The following is a 16,083-nucleotide window of genomic DNA, read 5'->3' as shown; positions in this document are numbered from 1 at the left end:
TTTGTATAGCGCGCTTCGGAGCGCGATTCAGTCGGGTGCCGGAGCTGTGTGAAGCAACACGCTCGGCACTCTGTGTGTTAATAAATAATAAATACTTTCTGCAAATACCTACAAAGAGCCGCCGCCCCTTTATATAAACCACGTATTTACAATGGCGACGAGGAGTGCTTGAATCCACAAGGACCCACGAGGTGAAGCAGGCAGAAAAAGAGGTAGAGAAAAAAAAAAACGGACCTCCACTATCCCCCCTGGCACTATCATACAGCTCAGTGGCAGACTGGTGAGCACACCATCGGAGAGCAGGAGGAACGCAGGGGAGCACACAGAGCGCGGCAGAAGCAGTGGAATCCAGCGAACAGCCATCAGACCACGATCTGAGGTACAGAGGCCACTAACAACCTCTGCTAAGGGATAGAGGAGCGACAAGGCAGCGTAGGAGCCAAGTCTCACAGGAGCACCCAGCCGAACAGTAGCGCTGGCGAATCCAGGTACCTTTGAGAGTGGTGAAGTGGGAAACGATCGAACCCTGACACGTAAGGGTGAGGAGGACAGCGCACCAGGCAGCCCCAAGATCCAGAACGCTGAACCAAACAGGCGAGCAACCATGTGCGCCCAATCGTCCTCGGCGACGGCACCGGTCCCATTCCTACCAAAGCCAGGTGAGCCCCTGATGAAGTGGGAAGACTGGAAGGAATACATAACGAACTACATAGAAGTCCTGGAGGACGAGAATGAAGAGACTTTCACCAGCATCAGGAAAAGGAGAATTTTGCTACATAATTTGGGCCCAGAGGGTATCAGAGTATTCAAAAACCTGGTACCCATGGACAGACAAGCAGGGGATAACAATGTATACGCGCACGCCTTGGACGAACTTGGTGAACATTACCGACCGGCAGTGTGTGTGTCGATAGATCGTTATAATTTCCAACAGCGGAAGCAGGAGCAGGGTGAATCTATCGACGAGTATGTGGCGGCATTGAAAGAACTGGCGTCCACGTGCCAGTTTGGTGGGCTCCACAACGACTTTATCAGAGACCAAATAGTAATGCATACGACGATGTAGTCGGTCCAGGACAAGCTTTGGTCAGGTGGCGCCACTACGTTGAATGAAGCGATCGCAATGGTGAAAAAGGCCGAGTTGGCACGACGATGCGCAGATGCGGCGAAAAGAGAAATGGCGGTGAAACCCATGGTCAACAGAATAGAGGATGAAGAGCCTAAGGGCGGGAGCAGGAACACAGGCCCGATTTACAAGGGACCCAACAAGTGGCAAGGAAAACCAGGACCACCAGGGCGGCAGGTGAAAGGCAGTAAGACATTGTGCTACCGATGTGGCAGTTGGGCCCACGAGGCGAATGATAAAAGGTGTCCAGCATTCCGGGCAAAAAGCATGTTTTGCGGAGTGATGGGAAATTATGAAAAAGTGTGTCGAAGGAAGATGGCCCGCAACACAGTGAAATTTGTCGACATAGACCAGGAGGAAGGGGAAGGAAGATGCCACGTGGAAGAGGACGAAGTGTTGTGCATCGAGGAACAGGTACTGAGTGTAGGCCCCAGGAGATCGAATAAACCAGTGCAGGACATGGAGATAAGGGGTGTAACGACAAGCATCGTGGCGGACTCAGGCTCACCATACACATTGGTTCAGAGAACAGTATGGACAGAGAAGTTCATGCCCCAGCTAGGCCCACACCTGGAACCACCGGACATCAGACCGGTCATGTACCTGGGAGATCGCATCCCCATCGCAGGCTATCGATTACTAACATTTGAGTTCAGAGGGCGCAGTGCAGAGTGCAAACTATATGTGACGGAGAAAGGCTCATCGGTATTGGGTTGGATGGACCAAGGAGACTTGGGCATCAAGCTGGACCCTGGCGGAGCAGTGCAGGTGCTATTGACGGAACCAGAACCATGGCCAGACATGGCGAAATGGAGAAGAGACTTCCCCAAAGTATTCAGTGGAAGAGTCGGGAGACTAGAGAGGTTTGCGCATAAGATCATCCTCAAAGCGGAAGCCAATCCAGTGGCACATAAAGCAAGGAATGTACCGATAGCGTGAGGGAGGCGGTACAGAAGGAGCTGCGCGACTTGGAAGGAAACGGGATTATTGAACCAATCACATGCGCGGAGTGGCTGGCCCCCCCTGGTGGTGGTGATGAAACCGAACGGCAAGGTCCAGCTGTGTGTGGACCTGCGCGAACTTAACAAGAACATAGTGGTGGAAAAGTTCCTGCTGTCCCGAATAGAGGAAATGCTGGCAAAGACCAAAGAGAAGAAATGGTATTCCACCATAGACCTGACGTCGGCGTACCACCAGGTAGCGTTGCACCCGGAGAGCAGGAGGCTGACATCATTCATCACCCTCTTCGGATGCCACCAATTCTGTAGGATGCCCTTAAGTTTGGCATCGGCAGCGGCGGTTTTCCAAAAGCTGATGCACCGACTCTTTAAGGACATGGAAGGGGTCCAGTACTTCCAAGATGACATCTTGGTCATGGGGAGTGACCAACGGGACCATGACGCGAAGTTGGCCAAAGTACTGAGGGTGCTGGAGGACAAGGGGCTGACTGCTGAGTGGGAGAAATGCCACCTAGGCATGGCACCCGTCGCCTACCTGGGGCACGAAATCAGTGAACTAGGAATCACGCCCAAGAAGGTGAATGTAAGAGCGATATGCGATGCACCACCACCCGCTAGCAAGGAGGAAGTCAGGTCCTTCCTAGGAATGGCAGAGTACTATAGCAAATTTATACAGCACTTTGCTTCCAAAACCCACCACATGCGGTTGTTGACCAGAGAGAAGACGACGCTTGATTGGACTGAAGAAACGCAGAGGGAATTTGAATACGTCAAGAGAGAGGTAACACAAGCCATACCCCTCCAAGGATATGACCCACAAGGGAAAACAGTAGTGACAACTGATGCAAGTGACAAAGGACTCGGCGCAGTCCTCATGCAAGACAGGGCTGGAGGAACGATGGAGACCCTTAATTTTGCGTCCAGGACCCTGACAGACACTGAAAAAAGTTCAGTGTTCTCGAAAAGGAGATGCTGGCAGTGGTTTGGGCCATGGGGAGATTTCGCCAGTTCCTATGGGGTACAAGATTCCAACTAAGAACAGACCACAAGCCATTAGTACGGGTCCTTACATCCAGTGGGCATGCCAATGCCACCCCGAGGATAGCAAAAATGACTCTCAAGCTACTGGAGTATCGGTACGATGTAATGTACATCCCGGGTAGCAGAAACAAAGTTGCTGACTACCTCAGCAGGGCAGCAGCTATGGAGTCAGCAGGAGAAGAGAAGGAAGAAGAGGATGAAATGGTGGCACTGATGGAAGATCCGGAGAAGGTAATAAGTAACCCTAGAATGGAAGGACGCATACCAGACAGACAGGAACATCCAGGAGGTGAAGGGGTACATCACAGGAGGATGGCCGGAAAAGAAACACCTGAGTGGAGACATGAGAAAATATTTCGAGGTGAGAGAAGAGCTCTCACTCGTGGACAAGGGAGTCTTTATGTACCGGGGGGACAAAGTAGTACCACCAGAAGGACTCATCCCTAGACTACTAACTATATTACATGAAGGCCATTTAGGAATTGGGAAGACCAAATTAAGAGCCAAACAAGGTTATTGGTGTCCAGGCATGGATACGCAAACAGAGAGTCATGTAAGGGAGTGTAACCAATGTCAGCAGGCGGATAAGACCATGACACCATTGAGGCCGTCCATAGGAAAGTTTGACACACCGACCCATGGGAAGAACTTTCCATCGACATATTGGGTCCCATCTTGGACGAGCAAGGAACCCCTAAGTATCTATGCGCCCTGGTGGACAAATATTCCAAGTGGCCAGAAATACATATCAATGAAGAAATGGACACGTACACTATATTAAAATTTCTCACAGCCACCTTCCTCAGGGAAGGTATTCCCAAATCCATATTAAGTGACAATGGGCAACAATTTACTTCTGACAAATGGTTGAAATACACGGAGAGAAATGGAATCTGTTCCAAACACATTTCCATATACCATCCCGCAGGGAACGGACAAGTTGAGCGCTTCAATAGGGTTTTAATGGGCTCCATCCAAGCAGCCATCATGATGGGGAAGGACTGGGAGAAGGAACTGTTGCACATGATCTGGGCGTATCGCATCACCCCCACGGGGACGGGGTACAGCCCTTTCCATATTCTAAGAGGCAGAGACCCATTCACCAAGGACAATCTGGCATGAAAAGAGAAGACGGTGACCAGCAAGTGGTCCCCAGCGGTTGTACAAGCTAATCTGGAAAGGGCCCAGAGGATATATTCGGAACACTACAATAAGAGAAGGAATGGTAAAGACTCGCAGTTGGTAGAAGGAGAATGTGTAAGAGTCAAACTGGCCACACTTCAACGGAAAGGGGATAGTAAATACAGCAGACCTTTACAGGTCAAAGAGGTTCTTGGCCGAGCAGCCAGGCTGAGTGACGGCAACGTATGGTCCCAGGAGCGCATGGCTCGATGTAACAAAATTGTACAATGTGCTCCAGAGGCGTGGGAACCTGACGAGATGGACCAATGTACTTTGGGAACCGATACGGACACTCAAGAAGGAGAAATGGAAAACACGGAACCAGGAGTGGAGCAAGAAGACGGAGGCTCCCCAGGCGCCGGCAGGACGAGTCGAGAGGGAAGAGAACAGGTGGACAGAGAAAGATCATTGGTCCACAAAGGCAAGGAGGAAGAGTCACTGACCCAAGGGGGATCGGAAGAAACATCCACTCCGGTAAGGTGCACCAGGGGTGGGCGATTGATAGTGAAGCTCTCCAGGTTCCGGGACTATGACATGGGTGATGGACACTGAAGCTACCATAGACTAAGTTACTTGTGTCTGGAAAAAAGGGGAGATATGTAGAGTCGCCGCTCTAGTTGTCTCACGTCGCGTGACGACGTGACGTGAGGCGGCGGCCATTTTGTATAGCGCGCTTCGGAGCGCGATTCAGTCGGGTGCCGGAGCTGTGTGAATCAACACGCTCGGCGCTCTGTGTGTTAATAAATAATAAATACTTTCTGCAAATACCTACAAAGAGCCTCCGCCCCTTTATATCCCCTTAAGTGCTGCCTCGGTGCATTGGCCGACGGCAGCACTACCTCCCCAGTGCTGCGCACGACCATTGGACGTCCATTCAGCACTAGTTCCAATGGACAGCGCAGCACTGGGGAGGGATGTTTAATAGCATCTATGAGGATATAAACCACGTCTTTACATCCTCAATGCCGGGTTCACTCCAGCTGGGCCCGGGCGGTCTACACTCCAGCTGTGCCCTCTCTCTTCCAGGCCGTGCAGTGACCAGATGCACAGGGAAGGTAAGGTAAATAATGGCCTTGAGGGCAGGATGGGCTTTTTTGAGGGCAGAATGGGCACCTTAAGGGCAGAATGGGCTCCTTGAGGGCAGAATGGGCTGCTTGAGGGCAGGATGGGCTCTGTGCGTGCTGTATTTTACAGGACAGTTACACCAAGGGCCGGCTACTAGCATGGACGAGTTGATCCCAGGGCGCCAGTAGTCTGTGAGGTTATGCTGCCAGCAGCACCCCTGCAATCTCGCTCCAGCCTTGTCCGTGCCCTTTATTATCATTCGGCGGGAAATGTCTTTAACACCCCTTCAGCCCCCGCCTTGCCCTCCTTTCACCCTCTGTCCCATGCTGATACACATCCACAAAACTATCATCTGTGTGAGGCAGCCAAGCTATCAGTGATTTAGATGAGCTGGAGGAGGTCCAGGGAAGTTTGTGCACAAATCATTCCGATCTGCATGGGTTCCACCCGCGATGATCCTTCGTTTCTTCGACTACTCTCTGACCGACCTCGGTCATACCTTGGAACCGTCGACCTGAATTATCTTCTTCTTTCTCCTTTTCTTTCCCCCTGACGGAAGTCTATCTCCAATACCAGGTCTACCAATGCATATATTTCGGTGGGTCTATTTGGAATTCCAGCCAACGCATCTTTCAGTTAGTCTCTCAAGCCTCAATAGAACACTGCTGCTCGTTTGCTTTCTGGCCAATTAGTTTCCACTACAAGCTTGTTGAATTGCACTAAGTAAGATACCAGATCTCGATTTCCTTGCTTTAAGTCCAGCAATTCGTTGTCAACTACTTGGGATATTCTCCTCTTGTTGAATATTCGTAGAAACTCGTTCTTAAACTCCTCATAATTTCTCAAGATCGGGTCGTTTCTTGTTATGAGTGGTATAGACCAGGCAGCTGCGTCTCCACTTAAATAAGACAATGCGAAAGCGACCTTAGATTGCGCGTCAGGGAAAATTGAAGGGCGGCACATGTAGTGTAAGGAACATTGGGTTATGAATACTTGTGCCTTTTGTGGGTCTCTACCAAATCGCTCTGGAGTTGCTAAAGGAATCACTGGGGATAAGGAATGGATCACTTGGGTGGTCATTCTATTTGTACTCTCTAAAAGAGGATTCTGTGTGTCCTGTCCTGCACTAAAAGGTTGTCTAAGTCTCTGTGCAAACTCTGCTGTTTCTTTCCTAGAATTACAATTTCCAACTTAAGGTTTTGATTTTCCTCTCTAACAGCGCTTAACTCTTTCTGTATTGTGTCTAAGATTACTCCTAATCCTTGCAGGTCTATTTCTTCCGCCATCTCTTTTCAGGTGCAAGGAGCAACTTGGGCACTTCACTCTGTCAGAACAAAAAAGGATACTTTTGACATAACTGCACAGGAACAGAGATGCTGGCTCCCGATCCGCCCGAGGCAACAACCTAGAGCTTGGAAAACGAGACTCCAGCCAATAACTTCGAGGGGAAGGGGGAATAAGGATAAAATAATAAACAACAAGAAGAGAAACTCTTGGTTGGTTCCACTCGTCAGTCCGACCTGCAGACCTCTTTCTTTCTGGATTCTGAAGAAAAATAAATCTTGGTTAGCCTAAACCTTATATCTCTCTCTTTATCTCTCTGCTACCCACTATCTTTCTACCTACCCTTAGTTTCCCAGAGTCTTGCCTTCTCTTTTACTTCTTTTCTTGGCACGGAATATTGCTGTACTCTTCCTATGTCTTTCCTGTAATTCACAATGATTATACTTATTATATCTTCTATTACTCTACACTAGATCTTTTACTCTTAACTATTTATTCTCAACTCACTTTTGTCTTTTCTTTCTGCTCTGTTATCCTACGTGCCTCATTCTGCTCTTGGCTGCAATCTCCCTGCGAGGTAAGGACACATAAAGTTATAGGAATTAATTCCTCTGATTATTCGTTCTGCCTTTATCTATACTTTTAGTTTTTTAACTCTGACTTACTGATTGCTTTTAGTTTTTTCTCTCTTGCTTTAATCCTCTTTTTAAATGTCTTCTACCTTCTGATTCCTCTCAGAACATAACTTGTCTCTCGAATTCCATGACTAATTGTAATCGTAATTTTGCTCACAAAACACGGTAAGTATGCTTAATACCTTATGCTATTTCGTTCTATTCAGAATATGCAATTTTTAAACTCTCACCTTGAACTATTGGTTTTCTTTTGCAGATTCTCTACTTGCGGTTCTGTTGGTTGACTAGATTCTCGACTTGGTGCCAGGCTACCGCCGCTTCACAGATTGCCAGTTGCTGCTGTAGCCTTCTACCGTTAATCTTGACGGAGACTCAGCGATGATAACAGATACGAATTCTGAAATGCGACTATGTGGGCACAGTCGCTGTACTCCAGTACACTGGAAAGGGGTTTTGGGAACTTCTAACTACACTGTTTTCTTCGCTGGGTCAAACTATGATTCTCCTCACGACTCAAACTCTAACGCTTCCTCTCAGGGCAATGTCCTCAGTGAAGTACGCAGTTTTCTCTCATCACGCGCCTCACCTGTATCCGCTGACAGTTAGTTAAACACTAGACTGCTGACCGCGGTTCGAGCTGGCGGCCATCTTGAAGTTCCGTTTCCTAACGTTCTCGGTCCAAGAACCCACAGTTTGTTGGTTTTTAACACAGCGACCCGTTGAGTGCGTTACTGCCACTCTTTGTGCATCGAGGGACCTGACACTGGGTAGAAGTCTTGTTCTTTGTCTGGCCAGACTTCTGCCATACTGCTGTTGAAAGGCGCTGTCGGTTAAGGCAGTTGATTAAACCCTTCCAGGACAAGAACGCACAAGCCTTTCTGATCAATCCAGCTTGGTTAAAAGTGATCTGGGGGACAAACTTGTTTCTTTGTTTCTGAAGTTAAAGCTAAGGGATACTTAGATAGCCTTACAACCTAGAGATGGGTAAGCAGGTCAGACTGAATTTGAAGATGGCATTGAGGAAGGGAGCTGAGGATTATCACGCTGTGCAGAAACTAATAATTAAAGCAGTGATGTTAATGGTGATGGGAGCTAGTGAGTTTTCTTGGTAGCACAAGGGGGTGTAGGGTTCGAAAGGGAAAAAAAAACAAAGGAAGGGGATAGAAGAAAGACAAAAAAAGGGGAAAAAACCAAAACTATAGCAAATTTCAATCACCTTTTTTTTCAGGGAGGTATGCATAACGGTGAAATGTGCTCCCCTCACAGATGGAAGTACTGTGAAAAGGAAAGCAACATTAAAGCAATAACCAAACTGAAATAGTGTGAAAGAAAAAACATAAAAGCAATTAAAAGCTGCCGGTGGAGAAGCTGACCTTAGATAGCCGCCACTGGGATGGGAGCCAGGCAACTCCCTGCGCCTAGTGTGCTACAAGGAAAACAATTTGAGATGCAGGTGAGCGAGAACACGGCCAACCAAGAGCATTACCACTCTAGGCAGTCAGAATCCAGCACGTCTGGGCAGCTGGCATAGTTATATAGCTTGCCTGCAAAAGGGCGTGGTTATGTTCCGTCAAGACTCGGTGGGCAGCACAAAGCGGGAACTGAAGTCCCAGTGCTCCTCTTCAATCAGAGAGGTTACCCTCCCAGATTGAAGTTCTGGAAAAAGGAAAGCAAAATTAAAACCATAACCAAACTGAAATAGTGTGAACAAAAACATAAAAGCAATTAAAGCTGCTGGTGGAAAAGCCGACCTAAGATCGCCGCCACCGGGATGGAAGCCAGGCACCTTCCTGTGCCTAGTACGCTACAAGGAAATCAATTTGAGATGCAGGTGAGCAAGAACACGGCCACCTGAGAGCGTTGCCACTGTAGGTAGGGGAAATCCTTACAAACCCAGGAATCGATTCTCTAGGCTTTGTAAGTGCGGTCAGCCATTTTATACATATAGTGGACATCAAGTCAATTAAGAGATGTCTAACTATATACTAGTTGCACCGAAACCTGTCATTTTTGGTTTCAAACATGTCTGAATCCTACCTCAACGCCAATTCCAATGTTGGATGTAGGACCCCATGTACTGGGGGGCTCCCCTGATTCCCGATACCAGCTTTTCAGGGACTAATAGCTGTAGTGACCAATATTTTAGGTAGATAATCGGTCTGATTATGACCGTTGCCCACCACCATCTCAGCATATTTTAGCCTAATATAGTGATGAAGTAATATGGCCTGAAGTTACAAAGTAGGGTTTGATTATATCTCTTTCTGTTTCTGACTATATCTTGCTTAATGGCAGGGCTTGCCTATTGGCTTTGGCATGATCTTATGCCTTCTTGTATACTAATTGTGCTCTTTTGCAGGAATAGAGGCCTATGCTTGAGCAACTCCATATTCTAAGCTCTCGCCATCTTCTGAGCCTCTCTAAGGGAGAGGTTCTACTTGTTATTCGCTCTTCCTGAACCAGAGAGGACCGGTTCTTGTCAGAGGAATGTGCTCACTCTATGCCGGAGGCATACCAAAAAGACCTTGGTACGAAGTGGTACAGTCTCTGATGAGAACAGAAGGCAAGGCTTGCTAGAAGCTTCGACTAGCGTTTCCACTGGTTACTAAAGGAGGTGTCTAAGCTCTGAGAGAGAGTCAGTCTGGTGATACATCGCGTTGCAGATGTGCAGCTGTGATTGTGGAACAGAGAATCCTGATTGAACCAGAGAAATGGGCCCCCCTGAAAGCCAGATGTGTAGAAACATGGTGAGGTGTTCCACTAACTCTTATATTCTGTCTATGCCTAACTACCTTTTTATTTTCCGGTTATGAATACATGTATATGCCAGCCATTGCGTATGATTGTGATGCTTAGTTATTTCTTTCTTTTGTCATTCTATCATTGTGTAATAAAGAGACCCCCAAAGTGTATTATTATTTGTTTGTGTTCTTTGTGAGGGAAGGTCGGGCCCCTTTTTACCAAGTGCCTACAGAAGGATGGGTAAGTTCCCTTCTAATGGGTAGTTGTTGACACGGTAGGGAAATAGGCTCCCAGCAAGAAAGTATAAATTCTAATTGTTCTATCCAATACATTGCTAGGAGGAGCATGCGCTGCGTACCCTCTCGGATGGGGAGGTGTTGTAATTTGCTGTGTACCCTCTTGGATGGGGAGGTGTTGTGACTTGTTATTTGCGAGCTCCTCTGCAATGTTCTTATATCTTTAGTTTGTTGTTGTTAGTGTTTATTCCTTTCTTAGGTAAGTATTGTGAAATGTGTTTTTTTTCTGGATCCTGAGAAAGAATGTGGTAAGTAATGGCCTGGTGACTGACAGAAGTACCAAAATATATGGAAAAGCAGGTCATAACAATTTGGCGTAGTCGGTTGCAGGATATGAACGTTGATTTTAAAGGGGATTTTTTTTTTTTTTTAGAATTTGAAAGCAGACTCAGATATCATTTGATTTATTTGCATGGGGGTAGCCCATATGGTGTTCTGGCTCATGAGTGAGCTAATTGTGTTGGGTTGAATGAGATTTGCTGTGTGTTTAAATGTGTTTTGTATAAAGGGCTTGTAAATAGCTTGTTACGTTAGGCAGAAAGGGCTGGATCCCTTTAACCACTTCCGTGCTGATGACGGAACCGCTCCTTCATCAGCCGCGGTAGCGTTGTGCTGATGACGGGCCGGTTCCGTCATGGCCCGCCCGACGCATCTGCGCGGCGCGGATTCCGCCCCTGCGCTGGGCGTTCCATTGAGCGGGCGTGGCCATGATGGAACCGCTCCGTCATGAGCACAGCTCAACCGAGGCTGGTGACGGAGCGGTTCCGTCACCAGCATGGGTGCGCCGCGCGGCCCCCCCGTCCCTTAGCACTGCGGCGGAATAGCCGCCTCAGCGAAGGTGATAAAGTGTTCAGTAAAAGATGCATTTAAAATGTGCTCAGCTGCAACATGAATGTAACATCTCAGAATGTAACCCTGAAACATGGGATGACATTTCAGACAGAGATAGTGAGGTTATGGTAAATATGCTGTTTAACATGCATCCACAATTTTAGCATTTGCAAACAGGATTAAATGTGTATGATTCAGAGGTCAAAAATGTTACAGAAAATCCAGTCAGGTTGCAAGTTACACAGATGGTTTTAATTAAACCTTCCGAAGAGGGTTTTCAGTCGGAAAGGAATGTGCAGGGAAATAAATCAGACCTAGCAGTGCATGATAAACTTTGCTTTAAAAGACAAGTGCAACCATATGATTTTGAAAGTGTACAACAGGAGATTATGTATGACTGGTTAATTCAAAGGTTTAAAAATGTATTTTGTGATTTTACCCAAAAGCAAGTTGCCCCTTGTAGCTACAGTGAAGAGCAGGGAAAAAAGAAGTCACTTTTAGATTTAAATGCTGGACAAATGCCCATGACTCTGTAGTTTTGCACACTAAAAGATATTGGACAGAACAGCGTGGGAGAAAATGTGATCTGCTTATGGGAGATAGCCTTAGTTATAAAATAGCCCATATAGACAGGAAGGTAGTCTGCGCAAAACTAGAACGGAAGCAGATTTGGTAACATCAATCATAAGAATAAAATGTTTTCGCAAATGTGAGAATTCCTGGCCCATGACAATTGACTGTTGCAAAGTAATATATACCTTTTTTGACTGATGCTGCCCCAGATATTGTTATGGAAGTACCATGTGATTTTGTATGTGACTTTATTTTTGCCAATGTTTTGTCTTTTAGTTATAATTAGTTCTGTAGACAAATGATAGTTTAAAAGTTTGTTTGAATTAGTTAGACAGAAGTGTGGAGCATTCAGACATAGAACGCAGGGTTTTGCTGGAGATCAGGAGAGGTTAAAGCTGTTTTTCGTCTGAGACAAGAGAAGGGTTTTTAGACTGTGTGACATGTGCTTCCTTAAAAAAAAAAACGAAAAGAAGAGAAGATGGATTTGTAAAGTTGAAGGAAAAGTACTGCATGTAGACTAGCTTGTTCTGACCTTGGTGAGATAACATTTGCATTCCATAGCCTTTCTCTCTGACAGCTTTTGTAAAGGAGGAGCCATCCCAGTTCCTCGCCACAGCAGAATTAGACAGCTTCTTTTAGATGGATGTTTGGGAGGCTTGCAAATGAGCAGGCTTCCTCCCCCCCTCCCCATGAGGAAAGTCGCAGAGCAGATAGGAGTAGACGAAAGTTGGCAGGTGTGCATGGCACTTCGGCCTTGGAAGAGATAAGATGCGGGCCGGCAGCAGGGAGCAGAACTCTCTCTGCTTGTTATGATTGGCAATGGACCAGTTTTGGTCCGCAAAGCTTTTGTAAGGGTGAGGCTAGCTAGAGGAGCGAGTGAAGGGTGGAGCAAGCTGCCCAGCCCTTCTGACTGTGTAAGAAAAGGTTAGATTTTACCCAACTTTACTTAGAGGATATAGTGCAGGTAGTATTCTTAAACTATTCCCCAGATCTAGAGGAGAGCTTTGCAGACAGAAATGAAAATATTGGACTTTTAGAAATATAAAAAATAAATATGTGCTTTTGAATTGGAGTTTTTTTTGCAAGACAAGTGATACTTGTTTATCGATTCAGATTGCGGCGCCAGGGTGTGAGTGACGTTCTGCCCCCTCGTGTGCATGGGCCCCTCCCCTTACCCCTTCCCCTTCCCCAACACCCTCCCCCAACACCCTCCCCCCCAACACCCTCCCCCCCACCCCCCCAGCCTGGAGCCAGACCTCTGACCCTGTTTACTGGGCCGGTCGCTCCACGCACCACACGGCTCCCCGTGAGTGTGCCCAGGTTCTCTCCGCTACTGCCGCGAGTTCGCCTCTGACCCTATTGCTGAGTATTCTGTGATTTTTGTAATTTGTGCACTGTGACTGTAATTGTGCCTTTGGTATTGTAATTGTATTTTTGCTTCCTCGCCGCCCTTTTCCACGACCGTCTCTCCCGCTCTGTGCAACCCCCCCCCCCGCTGCTCCCCTGCTGCCCGCCCCTTTCTCTTCTGTACCCTCTCCCCCTTCCTATTCGCCGCCCCACTCCCGCCTCCCAGCTGCTCCTCTCTCCCACGTGGCCATTTATGGCGGAGACCGCGCAAACGCGCAGCGGTCACGCCCGTCCACGCCTGGACTGCGCCCAGCGCCAGAACCCCTGGACCTCCCCGGACCCAGACCAACCGACTGAGATACGACAACGCCACCCTCAATGCACTCAACACCGGGCGACCGCCCGCCTGCTATCAAGCCAATCCCAAGCGCATCCACGGACCCTTCACCTGTCAAGCTTGTAAATTCACCTGCCTCCAAACCCGCTCCACGTCCGCCAAGCCAAGCAGCAGCAACCACCTCAAGTGCATCCTCCTCAACAGTTGCTCCATACACAGCACGCCATCGACCTCTGGGACCTCCTCGACACAACAGCACCAGACGTCGCCTTCCCTTACGGAAACCTGGATGAACGCCTCCTCAGCCCCCAACATCGCCATAGCCATCCCGGACGGCTACAAAATCACCCGGAGGGACCGCACCACCAAACCAGGAGGAGGGATTGCCATCATATACAGGAACACCATCGCCGACATCATGAGCCCGCACGCCCTAGCCTCACCAGACTACATCCTCCTAGGAGACCTGAACTTTCACCTAGAAAACAACAACAACAGCGCCACAGCAACACTGCTGGACAAACTCGCCAGCCTCTGACTCAAGCAACTAGTGAACTCCCCCACTCACCTCGCCGGCCACACCCTCAACGCCATCTTCTCAGCCAGCAAACACATCGCCTTCAACCACGCCGCAGGACTGCATTGGACCGACCACAGCTGCATACACTTCACATTCAAGAGGACCGCATCTCACCACCACACGCTTCGGATCCCCCGCAGATGCTGGAGCAAAATCACCACAGACCACCTCACTGAGCCAGAACCCACCTGCCGACACCAACTTACCCAACGCCAACACCGCAGCGCTCAACCTCGCACACTGGATCACCAGCTGCGCGGCGTCCTCGCTCCCCTAAAGAACACCCACAACAAGGCCACCACCAGAAAACCCTCATGGTTCACAGACGCCCTCAAAGCCGCAAAGAATTCCTGCCGAACTCCCGAAAAGACCTGGCGCAAAGAACGGACAACGGAAAACATGACAGCCCTCAAAACCGCCACCCGCGAATACCATCAGCTGATCGGGCACACCAAGAGGACATCGCTCAAGGAACGACTAGACAACAACACCCACAACAGCAAGGAACTCTTCAGCATTGTCAAAGAGTTCTCAAACCCTGACGCCAGCAACAACTGCATCACCCCTACGCAAGACCTCTGCAGCTCCCTCGCCACGTTCTTCCACCGCAAGTTTGCAGACATACACAATAGCTTCGGACCCCAACCCCCACCTCCGGACGCCAGCCCAACAACCCCCTCCACCACCATCAACTCCTGGACCCCCATCAGCAGTGAAGACACCATCCACGTCATGAGCACCATTCACTCCGGCTCCCCCTCCGACCCATGCCCCCATCACATCTTCTACAAGGCCGACACCATCATCGCACCCCACCTCCGGAACATCATAAACAGCTCCTTCACGTCAGCTACCTTCCCGTAGAGCTGGAAGCACGCTGAGATCAACGCCCTCCTGAAAAAAAAACACTGCAGACCCCAGGGACCTCAAGAACTTCAGACCAATCTCACTTCTCCTCTTCCTGGCTAAAGTAATCTAGAAGACCGTCGACAAACAGCTGACCACCTTCCTCGAGGACAACAACTCGCTCGAACCTTCACAGTCCGGATTTCGAGCAAAACACAGCACCAAGACCGCCCTCATCGCAGCCACAGACAACATCAGAACCTCGATGTACAACGGAGAAACAGCCGCCCTCATCCTCCTGGATCTCTCAGCAGCCTTTGACACCGTATGCCACCGCACCCTAGTACACCGTCTCAACAACACTGGCATCCAGGGGAAGGCCCTGGAATGGATCACCTCGTTCCTCACCGTCAGAACCCAGAAAGTCCGCCTCCCCCCTTTCCGCTCCCCGGCAACCGAAATCATCTGCGGCGTACCCCAAGGATCCTCACTCAGCCCTACACTCTTCAATATCTACATGAGCCCCCTCGCCACCATCGCACGAAAACACAACATCAACATCATCTCCTACGCCGACGACACCCAGCTGATACTCTCCCTCACCAAGGACCCAGCCACCGCCAAATCAAACTTCCAGGAAGGAATGAAAGAAGTAGCAGACTGGATGAAGCACAGCCGGCTCAAACTCAACTCGGACAAGACGGAAGTCCTCATCCTCGGACAATCCCCCTCTGCATGGGACAACTCCTGGTGGCCCTCGGCGCTGGGCACCGCACAAAACACCCACGGACCACGCACGCAACCTGGGCTTCATCCTGGACTCTTCGCTCACGATGACCAAACAAGTCAACGCCGTCTCATCATCATGCTTCAACACCCTGCGCATGCTCCGGAAGATCTTCCGATGGATCCCCGCCGACACCAGAAGAACAGTCACCCAGGCCCTCGTCACCAGCCGACTGGCCTGCGGGAACGCCCTCTACGCTATAACAACCACCAAAGCCCAGAACCGTCTCCAGCGCATACAAAACGCCTCCGCACGACTCATCCTCAACATTCCCCGCTGCAGCCACATCTCAACCCACCTGAGAAACCTCCACTGGCTCCCGTCAGCAAAAGAATCACGTTCAGACTGCTCATCCATGCACACAAAGCACTCCACGACATGGGCCCGGAATGCCTCAACAGCCGACTCATGTTCTACACCCCCACCAGCCAGCTCCGCTCCACCAACCTCGC

Source organism: Lissotriton vulgaris, chromosome 6, assembly GCF_964263255.1.
Source record: "Lissotriton vulgaris chromosome 6, aLisVul1.2, whole genome shotgun sequence".
NCBI classification, from domain to species: Eukaryota; Metazoa; Chordata; class Amphibia; order Caudata; family Salamandridae; genus Lissotriton; species Lissotriton vulgaris.
This window is presented reverse-complemented; position numbering follows the sequence as displayed.